Source organism: Rhipicephalus sanguineus, chromosome 9, assembly GCF_013339695.2.
Source record: "Rhipicephalus sanguineus isolate Rsan-2018 chromosome 9, BIME_Rsan_1.4, whole genome shotgun sequence".
Lineage (NCBI taxonomy): Eukaryota > Metazoa > Arthropoda > Arachnida > Ixodida > Ixodidae > Rhipicephalus > Rhipicephalus sanguineus.
The window spans coordinates 52,509,525-52,532,024 of NC_051184.2; the positions used below are offsets into that span (position 1 = coordinate 52,509,525).

General features: G+C 44.4%; 1 protein-coding gene and 1 long non-coding RNA gene across 3 annotated transcripts in view; one reads left to right on the plus strand and one right to left on the minus strand.

Moving 5' to 3' along the window:
- LOC125759828 (uncharacterized) overlaps positions 1-4,980 on the plus strand; it is a 37,950-nt gene extending 32,970 nt beyond the window's left edge. The window contains exon 4 of the long non-coding RNA XR_007417531.1: positions 4,631-4,980. This is a non-coding gene — a long non-coding RNA (uncharacterized LOC125759828). The remainder of the gene's footprint in view (positions 1-4,630) is intronic.
- The window catches only part of LOC119405138 (U2 small nuclear ribonucleoprotein A'), a 456,304-nt gene that overhangs the window by 260,561 nt on the left and 173,243 nt on the right, over positions 1-22,500 (minus strand). The gene's annotated exons all lie outside the window — the stretch shown is intronic.

Consider the following 22,500-nt stretch of genomic DNA (forward strand, 5'->3'; position numbering starts at 1 on the left):
AAGGAAAGAAGTGTTAATTGAAAAGGCTCGTTTTCTTGTTATACACAATATTAATGAGAACTAAAGACAATAATGCCAAGGAAAGTATAGGGGATGTTTTTAGTAATAAATGTAAGTAATTGTGAAGAAAGAAAAGTAGACGAAAAGATAGCTTGCCGCGGGCAGGGACGAACCTGCGACCTTCGAATAACGGTCCGATGCTCTACCAACTGAGCTACCGCGGCGGCCATCCCCCGTCCACTTTATAGGGTATATGTGTGCATTTAAACGTGGGAGCGTCAGCGCGGCGCAGTAGCCATGACGGCGAGTGTGGAAAACTCTTTTTCTGCTAGAATAAAAGAGAGCTGAGTAGTTGGTAAAGTATCTTCTACAAAGGACAGGGCGTGCAACAGGACACCAAGAAAGAAGTCAGGACACCACAAACGCGTGGTGTTTTGGGGTGTCTGAATCTTTCTTGTGTCCTGTTTGCACGCCCTGTCTTTTAGAAGAATACTCTTTTTCTGCCTTGTGGCGTCACGTAGCACGTGAACTTATTACGAGCTGGCAGCTATATATAGGAAAAAGGTATACGCGTCTAAAAAACTGTTTGTCGACGTTTCGATCGGAGACCGATCTTCATCAGGATCGGTCTCCGATCGAAACGTCGCAAATAAAAACAGTTTTTTAGAAGCGTATACTTTTTCCTAATTATTTTACGGCAACCGAAGACAGACTCTTCATAATCTAATATATATATATATATAGATATATATATATATATATATATATATCTATTATATATATATATATATATTGTGTGTGTGTGTGTGTGTGTGGTGTGTGTGTGTGTGTGTGTGTGTGTGTTCTTTATGTATTTCTATTGACCGATCCTTTCGCAAACTGCGCATGCATGTCTGGGAAGCTTCCAGGTTATTTTAGAATCTTCTGATAGGCATGAGCGGGCAAACGAGAACGGTTGAGTTTGTTCTGGAACTAGCGCAGCCACCAGCGATAACACTGGACTCCTCGATGCCACATGTATAAATGCGCCTAGCCGCAGATCAGTTTATCGACGGTCGACGCTCGGTGCGCCGCTATCAGTGTACAGCTCAAATTGCTTGTACGTTGCTCCTTTAATTTTCCGGGCACAGGTTCATATATATAATATATATATATATATATATATATATAATATATATATATATATATATATATATATATATATATATATATATATATATATATATAATTATTGGAGCACGGGCAAGGCGATGCGCGGTGGACATTTGTTCTTGCCCGCGTAATTGGCTGTTCCGTGATATCTCAAATATGTCGCTGCCGCAGACACGGCGGCACACTGAGAAAGAGGATTGTCTGTTAATTTACAGAGCATTCAATCTCAGCAGTGCGCGAGAGGAAGAAATACAGGCATGTCGAATCGGCAAAGTTTTACTCTGTCAAGCCGGTGGCTAATAATGCGGTTCGAGTCGGATACACATAAAGGGTGTTAGAAACTACCAAAATTTAGGCAAAAAGCGTTATTGTTCGCAAGGACTATAATGCTGGACAGAGCATACTTAAACAAAAAAGTTATTCGAATACGAGGTGCCTGAACTCCCCACCTTAGTTGAGCGAAGATATAACAAGAGACTGCTCTATGAAAAGACTCCGGCCCAAACTCCCACATATTCTCATAGAGCAGAAGGGCAGGTAACTGGCTTCTATGGTGCCATTCTGCTTAGTTTTATAATTTCTGGGTGCGTTCTTTTGTCTGTACACCGACAGAAAAACGGGAGATCAGGAAAACATAACTACCGCTCTTGCGCACACCTTTTTAGTTAGTCCCCTAGGGAGCTTAAACTTGGAGGTTTAATTTACCGCTACGCTGGTACAATTACCTCGCAAAACACAATTTAACCTCAAAAGTACAAAGTTTCGACTGTGTTTTTGCAACAAAAGCTTCCCCAATTACAGGTATAATTGCATTAACGCAAAAAGCAGCTATTTATTACTTGCCCTTGCCGTTAACCAATGCGTTAGGCGCTTTTCTGCTGCTGCTATGACCTCTTACACTATATCATTTTGGGATACCTTATTGCGCACTTTTGGATTATTGTTATGCGCGGATGTTTTCACCAGTTATCGAGTGTCTCATCAAACTCGTAGAACTTTCACGGCTTCGTAAATGAGGTGACCATTTCATAGTCTGACCGGCAGATTTTAATCACGGAGTTACTTAGTTGCGTCACTGTATCTTTGTCAGGAACGCATCTATTTTCTCTTTCTTTGCCCGGATTTCCCATTTAATTAAAATGCACATTCAATACGACTTGAAACTACTCTGTCCGTGTTCGGCTGCTGACCCGAAAGTTTCAGGCTCGATGCCGGCCGCGGCGGTCGCATTTCGATGGAGGCGAAACGGTAGAGGCCCGTGCAATGTGCGATGTCAGTGTACGTTAAAAGGGCCCTGTTCTGTTTTGCCGCTCATAAGTCGATCATGCAGAAGGGACGGCGCGGCACTGTACGTTATACAAAGCTTCTTTCTCGGCTTTCTCTCTGCATGGTCTTTGACTGTGCAATTATCATTGGAAAGCAAACGGCTTCCTTTGAGCAGCTTGTCTCCTCCGCCGGCCCCCAGGGGCTGCGGTTACGCGACCGTGCTCTGTTTCCCAGAGGCTGGCTCGGGGTCAAGGTCGAAGTGTGGTGAAATGCCGCTCGAACGCGTGGGAAGCGAGGGGGGCAAACATCTCCTGCTCCCCGCCGCCGTTTGAGGGGATGGTGGCGCTTTTATTCACCATTACTTTAACGACCGGCACTGTGCTTTCGGCTCGCTGACTGTAGTGCAGAGTCGAGTCGCAGCAATGCACGGTCCGAATGCGAGAGAGGCGAGGACACGCAAACGCCTTTTGTTTCCCGGAACCGTTTCTACGACCAGCACCGTGGGCTCGACTCGATGAGCGTGGGAGATGGCACGAATGCCTCAGGGCTACGATACCGATATATTTCGACCGTGAGAATCCCTGAAAGCGTGGGATAAGGAGAGGGAGAGCCATGATAAGAAAGAGTGCCAAAACGCCTGTCTAAACTGTAAAGACACTGCTGTCGAGATTAGGGACAGCCCAGTAGGGAGTGGCTTAATCTGAGGGTAAACAGATTGGATAAGAGAATGTTGGGGCGGACCACCAGTGGCCACCTCCCCTATAGTCTTTGTTTATCGCAGGGTACTTAAAGGGACACTAAAGAGAAACAATGAATTGGTTTAGATTGATAAAGTGTGCTCGGAGAACTCTTGTGTAGTTTATTTCACCACCATAGGTTTATTATTAGAGAAAACCAAGTTCAAAGTTTCATTTTTAAATTTCGTGCCGAACTTTGTAATTCGTGACGTAAAAGGTTTCAAAGAGCATTTAACGTATGCTGGAGCCACTGGCTCGACGAAATTTCCACAAACTCGTTATGTCAAGTCTCTGGCCACCTCAGAGGACAATGTACTTCGATTTAACCGATTAGGAACTACGTAGGCCCAAGCAGGCGCCGTCAGAAATATGTGACGTCACGGCAAATGGTGCGGGAATTCCAAGGTGGCGTCGCCACCTGTATTTTCTTTTTGCGCGTCTTCTCGCTTATTAAGCGTCTTCTCGCAGCAAGCGTGGTGTTTTTGGTATCGTGGAATACTACTTTACTAATGCGAGAAAAATCGTTTTCCTCTTTAGTGTCCCTTTAAGACTGGACGGAATTCGTTTCCCTTCAGTCTAGGCTGCAATCACTTAACTGATCGGTCAGTAAGACTCCGTACGATGCAACTTTTGTCTGGGCCGTAACCACTTGGTAGTCGAACAGTGAGACTCTGTTCGTCGTATGTTGTAACAGTGTTCTAGGCTCTAACTTAAGAAATGTTAAGTAGAAGAGTAAGACGCTGTTGATGTCTATGTTATCATCAACGTGCTTCGGCAAGCTGTACATATTACTGTAAAAATTTCGCTCCAATATACCTACAAGTTTTTATTACCTCCAGCCTGCCTCTTGCTTCATCGACATCGATCATCTCCTTGACGGGACTTCAATCCACATCAAGGAGAAAACGAACAAGAAAAACATAACTGACCCTGCAACGCTCCTGCAAGTAGCCATTAAATGGTTGCACTAATGCAGCTTATGGCCTCTCGCATCGACCGCCGCAAAAATATTTAGGATCCGTAAAGTACGGCCGGATTTACAGACGTTTGTCGCAACCTATAATTTTTTTCTCTCTTGCCTCGTCCCGACGAACGCGCTGAAAGCTAAGCAGGGAGGGATAGCACGGGGGAAAGAAGTCACGTCCCGCGCGCGTCATCTTAAGCACATTTTCCTTTTTAACACGAAAGTGTTAAAAGCCGAGGTCCACCACAATGCCGAGGTCCACCACAGCTATAACATCTGGCTATAACATGTGGCTATAACATCACAAAAAATTTTCCATTATTCCGGCAGTAAAGAGTACTATATAAATAAAATAACACACCAAAACTTACAAGATATAGTAACCACGTGGCAGCGTAACGTTCAGACTTCTAGATTTTTGGTTTATAGCATGAATAGTAAATTCTATTCTCAGTTTTGGTCTCACTGTAGCTTTTTTCTGTCGATTCAGTCTAATTCTTTTTTATTCCAGAGTTGTGACTTCACAGTTCAAGTCACCTTAGAAGGGCAGTTCTCTTACGAAGTTCAGAAAGCAAGAGGGGACTTTCCGAAGAAAGATACTGTATCTGTTTCATACCTCGCAAGCCGTGCATCAAGGTTATCTCGCCTAGGTTCTACAGGCTTAATGTACAATATTGAAGGACGCCATAAGCACGAAGTATTTTGCCCAGACGGAAAAACACGAACGAATAAATCCATAAAGAGCACACCTAATAAAGGTAATAAAGGTAAAAGGAAACACAAAAGAAAAGTTACGTGAAGCTTAGTTACAATATTTAATATATCTTTTCGCCCATTCAACATGAACATTAAAAGACTAAAAAGTTCAAAATTTGCGTGATCTTTTTTTCGTTCGTTCATAGGCTTTACCACGGTCACATTTATTTATTTATTTATTTATTTATTTATTTATTTATTTATTTATTTATTTATTTATTTATTTATTTATTTATTTTTATTTATTTACTTGTTTGTTTATTCATTCATTTATTTATTATTTATCATTGCTTTTGAATAAGCCAGTCTATATGTGCGGCAGGTACCTGATTATGTTTCTACCATACAGTGTGCATGAAAATTTGTGTCTGAAAATGCTCAAAAATAAGTGGAATATGATATTAGCTTTCGGCCTTCATAATTACTTTTTTTATGCAGGCAGGCATCTTAACACGGCTATAGACATCAATTAATGCGCTATCTATAGAGAGTAAATGATCTAGCTTTTAAATTAGATGAGACGGGCGGTCAGGTTAAATGGGATAATTGCAGTTTTAAATGCCAAGCATTTCTTAGCGAACGTCTGCGACTTTGAGCGTATCTATCTATCTATCTATCTATCTATCTATCTATCTATCTATCTATCTATCTATCTATCTATCTATCTATCTATCTATCTATCTATCTAGCCGCCTACGACTTTGTGCTCTCCTGGCCGTTTCGTTAATCGGATGTATACCAAAATTGGTGTGTCATAACATGGCCTTGTTACGAACATAAACGACAGGTCATATCATGAAAATCATGACACGCATGTCATGGACAGCATGATTTACATTCCACGGCCTTTGGGCTCCCTGGCCGTTCCGTTAATCGGATGTATACCAAAATTGGCGTGTCATAACATGGCCTTATTACGAACATAAACGACAGGTCATATCATGAAAATCATGACACGCATGTCATGGACAGCATGATTTACATTCCACGGCCTTTGGGCTCCCTGGCCGTTCCGTTAATCGGATGTATACCAAAATTGGTGTGTCATAACATGGCCTTGTTACGAACACAAACGACAGGTCATATCATGAAAATCATGACACGCATGTCATGGACAGCATGATTTACATTCCACGGCCTTTGGGCTCCCTGGCCGTTCCGTTAATCGGATGTATACCAAAATTGGTGTGTCATAACATGGCCTTGTTACGAACATAAACGACAGGTCATATCATGAAAATCATGACACGCATGTCATGGACAGCATGATTTACATTCCACGGCCTTTGGGCTCCCTGGCCGTTCCGTTAATCGGATGTATACCAAAATTGGTGTGTCATAACATGGCCTTATTACGAACATAAACGACAGGTCATATCATGAAAATCATGACACGCATGTCATGGACAGCATGATTTACATTCCACGGCCTTTGGGCTCCCTGGCCGTTTCGTTAATCGGATGTATACCAAAATTGGTGTGTCATAACATGGCCTTGTTACGAACATAAACGACAGCAGGTCATATCATGAAAATCATGACACGCATGTCATGGACAGCATGATTTACATTCCACGGCCTTTGGGCTCCCTGGCCGTTCCGTTAATCGGATGTATACCAAAATTGGTGTGTCATAACATGGCCTTGTTACGAACATAAACGACAGGTCATATCATGAAAATCATGACACGCATGTCATGGACAGCATGATTTACATTCCACGGCCTTTGGGCTCCCTGGCCGTTCCGTTAATCGGATGTATACCAAAATTGGTGTGTCATAACATGGCCTTATTACGAACATAAATGACAGGTCATATCATGAAAATCATGACACGCATGTCATGAACAGCATGATTTACATTCCACGGCCTTTGGGCTCCTGCGGCCGTTCCGTTAATTTTATATATACCAAAATTGGTACGGCGTGACAAGAGTTCATGACGAACATAATGACAGGTCCTAACATGCAAATCATGACGCGCATGTCATGTGCAGCATGATTTACATGACATGGTCTCGGGGCGCTCGCGGCTGTTTAAATGAAGGGATACATACGAAAACTGGTATGACAAGACATTTCTGTATTGCGAACATAACTGACACGTGGTAACATGAAAATCATGATATGCATGTCATGTACGACATGATTTACATGCCACGCTCATGGCGCACTCGCGGCCGTTTCGCTAGATTGATATACACCAAAATTGGTATTGCGCGATGTGACTTTATGAAGAAGATGAATAACAGGTGGTAGCATGAAAATCATGACATCCATGACATGTATGTCATGATTTACATGCCACGCTCGTGGTGCATTCGCGTCCGTTTCACTTGCGTGATGTAACCAAAATTGGTATTGCGCGAAGCGACTGTATGACGAAGGTAAATGAGACGTGGTAACATGAAAATCATGACATGCATCACATGCACGACATGATTTACATGTCATACTCATGACGCACTCGTGCCGTTTCGCTTGCTTGACATACACCAAAATTGGTATTGCGCGACGCGACTGCATGACGAACGTAAATGAGAGGTGGCAACATGGAAATCATGACATGCAGGTTATGTATGTCATGCTTTACATGCCGCGCTCATGGTGCATTCCCGGCCGTTTCGCTATCTTGGTATACATCAAAATTGGTATTGCGCGACGCGACTGCATGACGAACGTAAATGGCAGGTGGTAACATGAAAACTATGACATGCATGCCATGTATGTCATGACTTACATGCCACGCTCATGGTGCATTCGCAGCCGTTTCGATAGCTCGATATACACCAAAACTGGTATTGCGCGATGTGACTGTATGATGAACATTAGTGACAGGTGGTAACATGAAAAACCATAATATGCATGTCATGTATGTCATGATTTACATGCTCTACTCATGGTGCACTCGCGGCCATATCGCTCCTTTGATATACACCAAAATTGGTATAGCGCGATGTGACTGTATGACGAACATAAATGAGAGGTCTTAATATGCGAATCATGTTATGCATGTCATGTACGGTATGATTTACATGCCACTATCATGGTGCGCTTCCGGCCGTTTTGTTAACGTGATATATACCAAAATTGGTATGGCATGACACGAGTGCGTGATGAACATAAGCGACAAGTCATGCATTATATACCAGAGTATGCGTTTCATTGGCATGGTGTACGCTAGATTGTGCATGCATGCGTGCATGGCAAACATGCGATATGTGGTGGGACTAGATGCCATGGCATGAATGATTTCATTTGGCTCAAGACAAATAAGGCGATGTATGCAGCTCTTTGCTGGCTGCTTCGCATTACATCGATTCCCACAATGCGTGGGGTCTGCCGAATTTTTTTGTTTAAGTAAACCTCATTGAAGTTTGAGATTTGCGAAAGTGGTCACAGCTCATTTTTTCGGGGATCCAATCCGACCATGGTTCAGAACGGCGCAACAAGGAAGACGAAAAGATGAAAGATCAGACGAACACGATCAGATGATGAGACGAAGGCGATCAAATGATCTTTCGTCTTTTCGTCTTCCTTGTTGCGCCGTTCTGAAGCCATGCATCTGTACCAACTCGCCCAATTGTCGGTGCTGCCCAATCCGACCAATTTCGCCGGCGAAACCAAAACCGGAACGCGAAAAAGCCCTCCATACTTCTCCGAGTCGTTGAGTATGAGCTGGTGTCGTTATATCAACCATCGATCTGTTCGGTTCCTGTGTGTGAGGGCTGCGCCTGCCGTGACAGTACGCAAGGCACACGTGAGTTATTGAGTGAAGAACAACTAACGCCACTGCCATCGTTGTCGTCTGCTAGTTGCGCTCGTCGGCGCTTCGGTTTCGTTTGCGCTGGTGCATTTGGCGAAAGTTCATCACTCTGACGTAGTTATCAGAGGCCGTTTTTTCGAAATGTCAAAGCAGCAGCGGGCTCTTCTCAGTGAGGACTTCAAGTCTGCAGTGCGATGTAATCGCTTGTCTCCCCTAATGAAAAGACTAATTATTATACCTTCTGTAATCGGTACTGTATATGTTATCCCTAGTCATTTTAAGAAGTCTAGCACCACATAAAAAAATTCATTATGAACACAGCGAGCAAATATCGTATTTCCCTCATTTCTTAGTCTTTTCGCACACATTTTTCAAACACCCGATGTTCTAACCACATTTTTATACAACCACCGCTGCCAAGTGCAAATTTTCCACTCCCACAGTACAGGGGAGCTGTGCTCGAAGTGTCCATTTCGGCCGCCGCTGTTTAGCCGGAGCTTGACGAGCAGCGCGTCCTCTGTTTCTGGTTCTTCCGCAACGTCATTTTGACGTCACGGATATTTCACAACTTTCGACTCCATTGAGGAGTGCGGAATGCACTTCAACGTGGCGAACGCAACCTCTTGAGATCCGCTTTTGGCCACACAAACCTTGGAGGCCATTCATTAACAGTGATGCTGCGACCGCATTAACACTTGAATTACGTTTAATTCGACCTCACGTTTAACGCAGCCGTGAAGCGCGGTACGAATTTCTAGTACACTTGTCAAGCGCCTATAGGACACGCTCATATGCAAGGACAGACTCGTCAAGCCTAAGTGTTCTGTAACTGCACATTTTCGTACATTTTCTTTATTCTAACTCTGGGAAAGTATTGTGCGGTTTTGGTGTGTCGGACGTGGTCAAGAGTGCGATGACGACACGGCTAGGCGCATTCCAGAGTAACTGAACGCGCTCCGCCGAAATGGACATCTTCGTTAAGTAGACAGTTCGAGCATAGCTCCGCAGGTTCAGCCAGAACTGTAAGTGCGTGACGTCATCATGACGTCGCCATGAAGTCACGTGATGACTTAATCACATGGCATCGTCGCTTGGTCAAAGGTGGGCCGATACCGGAGGCACTGCCAAACCACGTGAGGTGCATAAGGCTTCGAAAGTCTCCGGTCCCGGAGCCAACGCAAAACCACGTTGGGTGTGGGGAGATATCAAGGTGAAGGGGGGGGGGGGGGGAGCGTGACTCGATACAATCGACTGAGAAAAAAAGAAGAAAAATATAGATTTCGCCTTCCAGTCATCTTAGGCAAATGTATAAGGGACCGTGTGACTTTTTGGCTCGATATTATGTTCGTTTACAATGCGGATGTGCTTCAAATTGTGTGAATTATCTCAGCTAATAATAGCTAGGGAACTTGTAGTATCGCTGATTACTGGAATTCCCTAAGTGAGTTCCATTGCGCATGAACCTCGAGAGGTATATTGTCGCTATCTTTATAATACAGGGACCTTACGAGGGCTGCTGCTGACCCACCACGGTGGTCTCGTGGTCATAGTGCTCGACTGCTTGCCTGAATTTGCGGGAACGAATTCCGGCAGCTGCTGCCGCGGCTTCGGTGGAGTCTAAAATGCTTCAGGCCCGTGTACATAGATTCAGGTGCACGTTAAAGAGCACCAGGCGGTGAAAATCTCCGGAGCCTTCCTCTACGACGCCCCTCATAATCATATTGTGGTTTCGGGACGTTTAATCCCACCAAATAGGGGCGAAGCTCCTTAAAGCGGCATCCGTTCGTCCCCGTCGTAGTGCGTAACCAGTCTTAACGCTAGCACCAGATCTTGACCTCCAAGGTGGTGCCGGTGAAAGATTTCTCCTGTGCGTTGTTGAACAATAAAAAATTCGCAGCGTGCGCGTTAACTAAAAGCCGAATTCTTCTGTCTCTCATTCCCTATTAGCAGCCATTGGCATGTTCCAGTAGGAAACGTTAGTAGAAGTAGAAGGGTAAGTGTTAGCTAAAGGCCGACTTCTTCTGTCTCTCATTCCCATTAGCAGCCATTGTTTACCTCCAAGGTAGTGCCTGGTGAGATTTCTCCTGTGCGTGATTACACAATAAAAATTTTGTTCAAAACGCCATTGATTGATGAAATAAACCAACGAAAGACGCTAGATGTTTTCTAAAAGCAAAACGAAAAGACGCCAGATGTTTCTAAAGCAAAACGAAAAGACGCCAGCTGCTTAACGAAAGACGCCAGATGTTTCTCCTCTCCTCAGCCTGTTATTAGGACAAACCGGGCGTTGTAGGACAAACCGGGCGTTGTAGGACAAACCGGGCGTTGTATTAATAACAGGCTGATGGATCATAAAGCTTCACTAAAGGGACAGCCACGCTCTAACCTTTCCTTGCACTGCAGAGAATGCGGCTGCGCGCCACAGTTCGATGAGACGACGGTGGAATCGAGGTTCAAAGATAGGGCAGCTCTTGAAATTGAGGAAGCTTATCTCATTACCAAAGCTGGTGATGCATGTGTCGCGAAGCCCTCCGTCACACTACTTGCTGCGGAGATAAATTTTCTGGAAGCGTGTCATTGAGACAATCGCTGTGTGTACACGTGTCTTCAACACGGTGTCATCTAACCGCATATATGTATGTTTGGTGTTTCAATAAATTTTCAGTTGATTGCTGAACTGTAGCACCTAGCAATGATACCATATGGAGCCTAATGTTAATATACGCTCACTCGAAACACCGTGCTTTGCTGACTGTGGCTTTGTGTCACTTCCACCAAATCTTTTGCCTTCCAAATCGGCATGGAAGACAGTGCTACTTGCAACCACTACGACAGCCAAGAAACTACAGAATACGTTCTTTGTCGCTGTCCTCGCTGCAGCGCGCACAGACTGCCGCTACCTGCTGTGTTGGCCCACCTTGACGACAGGCCTCTGTCGGAACAGTCAGTACTGGAATGCCGACCCGACCGTCGTCGCACCGGCAACCTATTAAGACCTTATTTAATTTTTTGCGTGGCAGTGGCCGATTGGATAGGCTATAGTGCTCCTGCTCCGCACCTTCTTTGTTTCTCCGCTTTTCTTTCCATCTCTCTTACCCCTTACCCTTTGTTTAGGGTAGCAAACCGGAGTTCGGGTTGACCACTCTGCCTTTCCCTCAATTTTTATCTCTCTCTCTCTCTCTCTTTCTCTCTGGTTCACTCAATTCTTACTATTCCAGTCTGTTGTATTGAGTATGAGCGGTCATACTGAGGTGAAGAAGGCGCGCCAGGCGTTGCGTTAGGGTGCCTCTGTGCGCACCAGCCTTCTGTTGGTACAAAATGCGTTCGCAACGGGAAGCACGATAGAAAAGCGTGGAAGCACTGGGTGATTTACACGACTGCTCATTATTTTATGAGAAAATAAGAAAATTGGCCACTAAGTTCGCCAAAATAGAAGTTCAAAAGTAGCCCGAAGGTAGCCGTGTAGCCAACCTGAAATTTTCGTCGCCAGGCTGGTTCGCCATGTAAACAATTTGATGCAGTGTAGCAACCAACGACAACCCTTGTTCTGGGTCTTCCATAGGTCAGCACAAAAATGTGGAGCTCACTCAGACTCATTCATGAAATATATTTTGCGCTCAGAGCTCATTCGGACTCCAACACACCAAAATCTTCCTTAACTGAACTCACTCGGACTCACACTCACTGAATTTTTTCTCAGCCGGACTCACTCGGACTCAAGCTCACCAAAATATTACTCACTTGGACTCACTCAGACTCAGACTCACGGCTCTATCTGAGTCTGCGTGAGCCTGAGTGAGTCGACTCATGAGTCCGTTAGCGTATTTTGGCTTTTTTGACCACGGTGTCAATGCTCTTCAACTCCAATATCTCATATAATCGGTGCTCTACGATGCGCCATTTGATCTTGCACCGTCTTATACGAGTTATCAGTGGGCTGCAATCCAGTAAGGACATTTTTATTGAAAGAGGTGACTTACAAGAGATATTTTTATCTAGAATTTCCTCTGAGAGAGATTGCGGGGGGGGGGGGGGGAGGCCAACCTGCCCCCCCCCCTTTCTACGCTACTTACGCCTCTGATTATTAACTATTGAGCTGGCGTATGCACGCTAGTGTTTTGAAGTGTGTGTGAGTCGGCAGGAGTACATACGTGAGCCGACATAAGGCTGAAAGTAATGCTGAAGTTGTGTAGATAGAACCAGAGGTCGGCAAAAAAGTGTGGAGCTCACTCAGATTCATTCAAGAAATATATTTTGTGCTTAGTACTCACTCGGACTCAGACTCACCAAAACTTCCCTCTTGTGGACTCACTCGAACTCAGGCTCCCTAAAATTTTCCTCAACCGGTCTCACTCGGACACAAACTCACGAAAATGTTACTCACCCGAACTCACTCAGAGTTCGGGTGAGTTCTCAGTCTGAGTGAGTCTGAATGAGTCGACTCATGAGCGAGCTTGCCGACCCATGGAGTCTTCTGCTCTCATAATACATAATTGACTTAGTGAATAACATGTCCTCACAGATATGTTTGCGCTGTTTGCATGTCGTTGTCCAGTATGTTGCATTTAAAGGGCACAATAATAATAATATTACTAATATCTGGGATGTCGCATGCCAGAGCCACGATGTCATTATGAGGCACGCCGTAGTGTATGGCTCCGGAAACTTCTAGCATCCGGTGTTCTTTAACGTGCACTGACATCACACAATACACAGGCCTCTAGCATTTCGCCTTCATCGAAATATGACCGCCGCGGCCGGGATTGAACCCCTGACCTTCAGATCAGCAGCCGAGCACTGCAACCACTGTACCACCAGTGCGACCTTTAAAGGGCCCAAAACTCTCCGAGCTTTGACAGTGATTAAGCTCTTTACGCTCGTATTCCGTCCACAAGTACAAGCTGCCAGACGAACACAATTGCAAGAACTTTCGGTAAATTTTTCGACAGCATCGGCCATTGTCGTTTTTTATAACGAAGGCTGTGCAATGCAGCCGTCGTTACTTGGGCTCTGAACGTTATTTACCTGAACTTCCGGTTCTGCTATGATTGCGAAACAAATAAGGGGAGGAGTCGTGGGGCCGGTTGTTTATTCCTTTCGTTTTAAAAGCGCAGCTGTTTATTAAGCCGCCCTTAAAAACATTGGTTGCTTGGTTGGTTGCAAAACTTTGTTAAGGTCCTGTGTTCACAGAAAACTACAGGGGGTATGCGCCACAGGAATTGGGCAAGCAAAACTACAGAGCACAGCAGGTGCGAGTGTTAAACGAAAACGCTGGTCGGCGAAGTGGAGCACGTGAAACACGTGAAACACGTGAAAGAGAGAGAAAGAAATAGAAAGAAAAAATAGACACAGAGAGTGAAAGAGAGAAAGAATTATGCAGACTGAATGAAAGCAATAAAAAGAAAGACAAAGAGAAAAAATACAGGAAATAAAGGAAATAAAGAAAAAAAAGAAAGACGGACAGAAACATAGAAAGAGAGAGACAGAGACAGAAAGAAGCAGACACGAAATAGAAATAGAAAGAACAGAGCAAAACAGAAAAAAGAGAGAAATTGAGCGAAAGAAGCAGAGAGAGAGAGAAAGAAAGTGACGAAAAAGAAATGAAGATAGAAAGAGCGAGAAAGAAAAAGAAATAGATAGAGAGAGAAACAAAAGAAATGGAAAAGTAGCAGGTGCAGAAAAAAAAACAGATAGATGATGCAGAGGGGAAAAGAAATAAATAGAAGAAAGAAAAAAAACAGAAACGAGGAAGGTCACCCAGCACCGCTAGTCCTTCAGGCGTGGAACCACTAGTGCGAAGCTGCCATGTTCTTAATTTTCCCATCATATTTGTATCTGTGTTGTGCCAGTGAGCTCGTGTCGCTAACTGTCATTCTCGACGCTGCATATTTATTTATTTATTTATTTATTTATTTATTTATTTATTTATTTATTTATTTATTTATTTATTGTACCCTCAGGGCCCGAAGGCATTACAGAGGGGAGTGGGGATACACAAAGAATACAATAAACAGCAAATCATAAAAGAAAAGAAGTAAAAATACAAAGTGGCTGGCGAAAACTTACAACAAGACAAAAAAAAGGAAATACAGCAGTGGGAATACACGACAACAATTTTGATAATGAGAGAAAAAAAGTTATACAAAGAGTAAGAAGCATAAATATATTCACAAGATAGCAATTGTTTTACGAAACATATTTATATCTGCTATGTCAGCAATGTCATGGGGAAGAGCATTCCAACTGACACAAGTTCTGGGTACGAATGAGTCATGAAAACATTCACTCATTTCAGATTTGGAAGCTGTGCAAAACCGTGCCTGTCGTTTCATACTCTAACTATCACCGAACAAGTAGCGTAACCGCCATGAAATTAAGTTTGTCCCTCCCTCCTCTCTCTCATCGCAGGTCTGTAGCTTCATTATGTCTTTTTCATAAAATTTACTACAACTATCTGAAAAACAAATTACTCACAAAGCCCTCGTGCATATCAGCTCGCATTGATCACCGCAATAAAGTTGGGATTCCATCTTGTCACACTAAATGTTTTCATGACTCATTCGTACCCAGAACTGTTCGCCTTCAGCAACCTTGCCCAAGAAGATTTCCATAGCTGTTTCACTCAACTAATATAAAAAGCTCTATCATAGGAGAATATAGGAGAAAATATAGGAGAAAATATAGGAGAAATATATTTGGAACACAAAACTAGTCAAAGTATCTACGCACGCGGGAGTTCCTTATATCACTTAAATGACATTATTTGCAACACAGACTTTTCCTTAAGGCATAATATCGGTTGTGTAAATTTGTATTAAATGTGCGCCGTTAGGCCGATGTTGTTTATGCATTTCTCACCATCTAAAAAAACATCAGAGATTACATTCCATCTTTGCAGAAGCGTTCACATGCGCTACTGTTTATATAGAGAACTTTATTTATCACACGCCTGCAATAACTATAACATTGTTGACATTATAATTTTTGAGTTATAGTTATTGACATATACATAGCCGACTAGCAAACCTTTGTCTTCCAGCGATTGATTGCGGGCAGTGGCGATATATACTGTCGGCTCTTACAGATGTCATTATTGTAAACACCTCAGAATACCGGACATTCTCATTATTAAACAAATGTCAATGAATTCTACAAAACTGGCATGAAATAGGTTGCCGAATAAAATACATCAGTACAATAGCGTCGAGTAACAAACTTTTTTTCACTGACATTTTGTTTTGCTATCAGAAATGTTACCACTACATTAGAGAGCCACTATTAAGTTTGCGTGCTGCTACTGTATAAAAACAAACAGCCGGAGGATCTGGAGTGGTCCTCAAGGAAACCAGCGGAGTCGGTGCGTATATTGTATTAATTCTTACGTTATTGCGCACCGCTTAGAAGACGAAGACTGAACCACACGAACACAAGAGCAAGCTTCAACTGAAGGTTATTGGACGGACACATGGTGCTTTTATACAATCGCGTTTCATAGTTACATACAAACAAACCCAAGACATTTACAAAATATGATTTTCGAAAAAATATAAATATTACAATACTGATCACCACTCATGCCGAGGAAACACGCACCTATCGCATATCCCTGCATTGTGAATTCAGATACATTATTAAATGCGAAGCATTTCTCAGCGAACCTTTGGCACTTTGAGCGTTTCTATCTACGTATCTATCTATCTGTCTATCTATCTAGCCGCCTACGTCTGGGTGCTCTCATGATCGCCTCCTTAACCTAGTGTAGACCAAAATTGGCATGGGAGGGTAAGATGATTTGACGAATACGACTGTCGGGTCATTACATGAGTAATGTGAAAATCCTGTCGCGTACGTCGTCAAACCCTTTCCACTAGACACGTGTGGCACCTACCCGTTTGCCACGGGCTGCGGTATACGGGTATGCGCCACAGGTGATTGACAGTTTATATCTACCCAGGAACGGTGAGAACGGACATTGGTAACTTAAATGCGAGAGCGTTAAGAAAAACCAACATCGGCAGCGTTGACTTGACGAATGGAAAGAATGAAAATTCGGATCCCAGCAGGAATCGAACCCAAGCATTCTGCGTGGCAGTCAGGTATTCTACCACAGAGCCACGCCGCTCTGTAAACTGGTTTGGAAAAAACAGCCTATGCAGGCGCAATGTCGGTGTAAAGTCAATTGTGCTTGTGGTGCTAGCTATCTAACTTTGCAAGAAAGCAAACTACTACTCCTACGATACTCCTACGATACAGGCGTCATATCAGATTAACGTCTGTGGTTCCAGTGTTGGCTCCGCTTTTATAGCAGTATAGTAAACATTACGTTTGTATTCCTATGATTCAGCAAGCTATATTCAAGCATTGCTCTACCCCGGAGGAATACAACGAAAGTTACATATGATATCCACATCCCCGCACCGTAAAGTGCACTTTGTCCGCCAGAATGACGTAGTGTCCTCTTCATTTCTTACGAGGCTGGGCGATGGCCTCATGCTGACCGAGGATGATGCCAGATTTTTTGACAGCCGCTTTGTAGACTAGGTAACGTAGGCCACATACGCCCAGGAAGACTACGAATACGAGAAGCGTCGTCCACTGATGTCGGTCCTACGTAGAACTATGCAGGCCTACCAGCCTCGATGGCCTATATTCACCAACGTGAAGGGTGGCTTCAGGTTCCGACATGTCGCCGGCTCTATCGACTCACAATTTGTCGACGAAATGACCGACGCATCCACGAATTCCAACAGCTCTACTATACCACATACTTCACTACACATGGATCCCTCGTCACCGCGATCACGACCGGATCCTATCACAAGTGATGACCAGCTGCTGGTGTTCACTGATCACGCTCATGATGACTTTGTTCAAGAACTGTCAAGAACTTCTTCCACACATGCACACGGGTTCGTGAAACGTGCGTGTGTTCTCCGTCATAAGGGACAAGTATAAGCGCTACATATCAGCTTACTGCTTCTGGTGGTGGTAATACCCACGTTGCCGTTGGCCGCGTTACCCAACTGTAAAGAACTGCTTATGTAACACATATGCGGCTCTTCAACCTTCAATATATATGTGTGCGTATAAAATTTATACAAATCTTTAGCGTCATTTTGTGACGTGTCGCTCAGTAAAAAAAAAATACGCCACAGTCACCTTCCTGCCGCATGCTTCGCATAACATCTACTCCCACGGTACGTGGGATCTGCCGAATTTTCTCCTTCTGCGTTAATCCCAAAGATGCCATACTGACGCAGTCAACCCCCAAGCGAATAATCTCGGACGCCTCAATGATTTCGCGCGTCATCCTAATATTGTACCTAGCGATAACCTTGGTTTCATGGAACTTCGGCTGGCATCCGCAATCTCGACAATGCAAGCCTAGGTGTCCTTGCACCGATTTATGCACATTGTTGTTGTGCTCCCGAGGTCTTTCATTAAGGCACCTTCCCGTCTGGCCTACGTATTTCTACTTGTGTAACTATCAAACGCGATTGTATAAAAGCATCACGCGTCCGTCCAATAAATTTCAGTTGAAAGTCTGCGCTTGTGCCCATGTGGTTCAGTCTTCGTCTTCTAAGCGGTGCGCAAACGTAACAATGAATAGACACCAACTGACCCAAGCAAGTACACGTATATTGTAGTTTCTTCGTAACTGCATAAATCATTCGACATTTTTTTCTGTTTAAAGAAAGTTTAAAAAGAAAGAAAGTTTAAAGAAAAAATTGGCCGCGTATCTGCGTGCTTCGCTGCAAATGTCGTCTAAAGACGATAGAAGAGGCGCTGCGTGAGATATGAACGCCATCTGGCAATACGTCGGGAAACGTGAATGCTGTGTTGCGGGCTGGTATCCCGGCGCAGCAGCAGGCGAAGACCGGCGGTGACCAACGCGACCGGCGGGGACGCCAGCCAGCCCGAACACGCGGTTTGGCTCGAAGCGCCGAAGCAGAAGAAACGTCTGCACTCAACGAGTACTCTCCACACACTCTTTTATATTCACGTCGCCTGGGTAAAGCAGGAATGCCAGAGCGGCGCCCCATGGCACTCGTACAGTGCAATACTGAACCGAAACCGAAACACAACAATGAGCTCGTGCAGAGGGCACGGAGGAAGCCAAGTTTCAGTCGCATTTTCAGCGCAGCTTAAGAAACTAGGGTATCTAGAAATACGTATCTCTGTATTTTCTATTAAAGGAACACACCACCTAATACTTACCTAGTGATGTTGAGCCTCAGATATGCCTAATGTTTGCTTTTTGATCAACAATGTACACAAGTATGAACCTAGTCAGCCGTTCACGATGGCTGGCCCTTGGGCAAGTGGTTCAACTTTGGCTGAGTGGCTGAATCGAGGGACGTGCCGACAAACAGAAAGACAGACAGAAAGACAGACCAAAATTTCTGCGTTTAAGTTCCCCAAGAAAGACTATCGTCTTTAAAGATGGCGAAGCTTGCGCTAAGTCGCGTATGACTTCATCCTCCTCTGCCTCGTGCTAGCCGAGCGCGCACCCTTGTCCTAGCGCCGCTCCGTCTTCCTGACACACAGCTACGCTGCGAAAATTATACATAGGGTGCTGCCTGAATTGACTCTGGAGTCTCAGTGCACGGATTTGGGCTGGTTGGTTAGGCGTATTCGACAGGTGTCGTCCGTGTCGTCTAGCGCTATGAGCCGGATGGCCTCGGCCGTGCAGCAACTTGATTTGATGGCCTGCCAAACATGTCTCTGGTGCCCGACTTTGACCGCGTCGTGATGGTAACGGCGAGGGCGGCACGCTCAGAGAAGGGTACCGGAAGAGTATCCGAGGAGGCATCGGGGTCTGCATGACGTCTCGTTTTGTCTTTGCCACCTCTTTCAGGAAGCCGGTTGCATCAGAATCGTTGTCACTACCGGAAAGACGGTCACCTTGTTCGTATAAGCTGAAGCGAGGGAGGGGGGGGGGGGTGAGAGTTTGAACAGCCAATGTTGCCATTTGAAGGGTCTTTTCTATGTCTCCTATATTGTGGGCATTCCGGAAGGGGATTTTGCGTCAGGATTCGAGAAAATACCGATACCAATCTCAATAATAACCAAAGTCTGGACTCCAATTCCAAAATACAGAGTTTTTGTTGCGCGGTTACGTTTCAGCGAATAGTGACCGCATGGGGTGCCTCAAGAAAAGAATGCTTGAGACCAACCACGCCTGTGTAGCTTATCCGAACAAAGTGACCGTCTCAGCGTCTGCACTGGACTCTTAATAATGTTGTACCCTCTCTCTTTCTCCCTCTCTCTCACACACACACATCACATCGTAGCTTGGTCAAAGGTGGGCTGATCACGGAGACAGGGCAAAACTAGGTCAGGTGCCTCCGATCCTGGAGGCAGTGTGAAACTACGCTAGGTGCACAAAGCTTTCAGAGGGTGGCGGGGCACGATAAATACATCTAGGGAGCCTACATGAACGGACGGTCATGTAGGCTCCCTAATACTTCGACTGAGGAGAAAAAGAAGATGGCTTTCGCCTTCGAGTCGCCCTAGGTGAATGCACAAGGGACCCTGTGGTTTTTTTTTTTTTTTTGACGTGAGAACTAACACCTAACATAACATTTTTTTTCCCTTTACAGACATGCACGTTCAGCGTTGAAGTTGACCTCAAAGGCTATGTGGCATTCGAACTAACATACACAAGGGGAGATGAACCACGCAAGAACGCTATCGCCATTGGTTTTATGCAAGATCCTAGTAAAGGACTCGTAAGAAGCGGCTACGATGCCTTAATTTTCGTCGTCACTGGAACTTATCAGCACCGTCTAATATGTAAAGAATAGGGAAAGGGGCTAAAGAAGCTTAAACAAAAGCAAAAAAAAAGATCGCCGAGACAGTAAAACTCAACAGTAATAAAATCTAAAAAAACGAAACTGCAGAACGTTCATTCGTGTGGCTTGAAGGACAGATATATTTTTTCGTTTTCGACAAGTATTCAGTTCTAGAGTCTTGTCCAAAATGTAACTTATAGGCTCCATTGTATTTACATACATTTTTCCTGACACATAACAGTGCTAGGGCGCGTTCCGAGGGACCAAAATGAAGTTTATTCATCCATCCATCACATACCAGTAGTTGTATCTTACAAGAGAAGTATATCGTGTTGTTGGCTTCTATTAATAAATCGAATTCGTCTGACATATGCTCCAAATTGCAATAATTGAACAGCCGACCACCTTGTCAATCTGTGGAACCTTCTTCTGAGCAAGTGTGGCACTTATTATTGGGGAATGATAGCAACATAACCTTAGTTGCGCATTTATTGATATACATTTTCGTGTGGCTTAGAAAACAGTAGTTATTCGTGTTCTTTTTCTTGGCGTTTTCAACATCCTCATTTGCACAGCTATTTTAAATACACTTTTGCTTTATTTTTTAGACAATGTTAAGTGCTGCATCGTGGCTCGAATGCTGGTGGCAGTTGTGTCTTTGCTCCAGCATTAGGTATTTGCTCTAGGTGTCTGTAATTTATGTAGCTTTCATTTGCCTTGCGTTCTCAGCTTCAGTAGTAGGTCTGCTTGGCTAGCTTACCTTAAAAAGTCCTAACCCACGTTTTCAATTTTATGGCAAAGCTTTTACTTTTCCCTGAACAACCACGGTTCTGCGTTCCAAGGTCTTTACCTAGAACATGCTTCTAGATACCATCTGTCTACTTATACATACATACATACATACATACATACATACATACATACATACATACATACATACATACATACATACATACATACATACATACATACATACATACATACATACATACATACATACATACATACATACATACATACATACATACATACATACATACATACATACATACATACATACATACATGTCATTATTATTGTTAGTAGTACCAGTAGTAGTAGTAGTAGTATTTGATATTGATAACAAGGTCAAAGAGGAAAGGGAGGGAGAAGTCTGACAACTGCCACTTTGAGGGCCCCAACGCCTGCCTACTCTTTCGGGAAGAGGGAAGAGGTCGAGGAAACGAGACAGGAAAGCAAGCAAATGACAGCGACTCTGGCGAAAATAGGTAGCAACACGGAAAAAAGTCACAGTTTCGCCGCATTGGAGAAGCAATGAATGCGATAGCAACAAATTGGAATGTAACGCGAAGAACGGAAAGCAGCTGGAAATTTCCACCGCGTCGCTCAAGCGCAGTGGACGTATGATAGGACAAGCGCGAACTATGAAGTGTCACAGCTCGACACTTAAAGCGCGTTGATCAAACATAAAGAAGGACGCGCGAAACGAGCGCACTGGTATACACAGGACGAGCGCGAACTAACAACTGTCACAGTTGTTACTTCTTTCTGTTTGAACAGCGCGCTCTGTTCACAAACGCTGCCGCTGCAATGAGCGAAGTAATCTTCGTACGCTCTCTAACATCAGCGCGGACATTGCGGTGAAAGCACGACATGCAAACCACTCCCCACCCGAGATAAGCGCGCGCTGGCGACCACGCCCTGAAGGACGAAGTGCACTTGGCGAGGCAGGACGCGCGCGCGCGCTGCAGCTAGCGGGGTGACGATCTTTAAAGCGCGCCCCTCGCGCCATCTTGCTGGTGACCAAGAAAACAAACTGAAACGCTTCTGAGCTCCGGGTAACGCACCAGTGGTAAATGGTCTATGTAAATAGCTAGCCGTTAGCGTGCTGAAAGACGTACACCTCGTGGCCTTGCCGTCTAACGCCGCGCGCTCTGTAGCGAGAGGTCGCCCTTTGGATTCCGCGCTTCGGAAAAAAGATTTCTGAAGTATTTTTCTTCGAGGCCTTTATGTATATACGGGTCATGATGGCGACGGCAACTGCGAAAACCAGCCCAGAGTGTC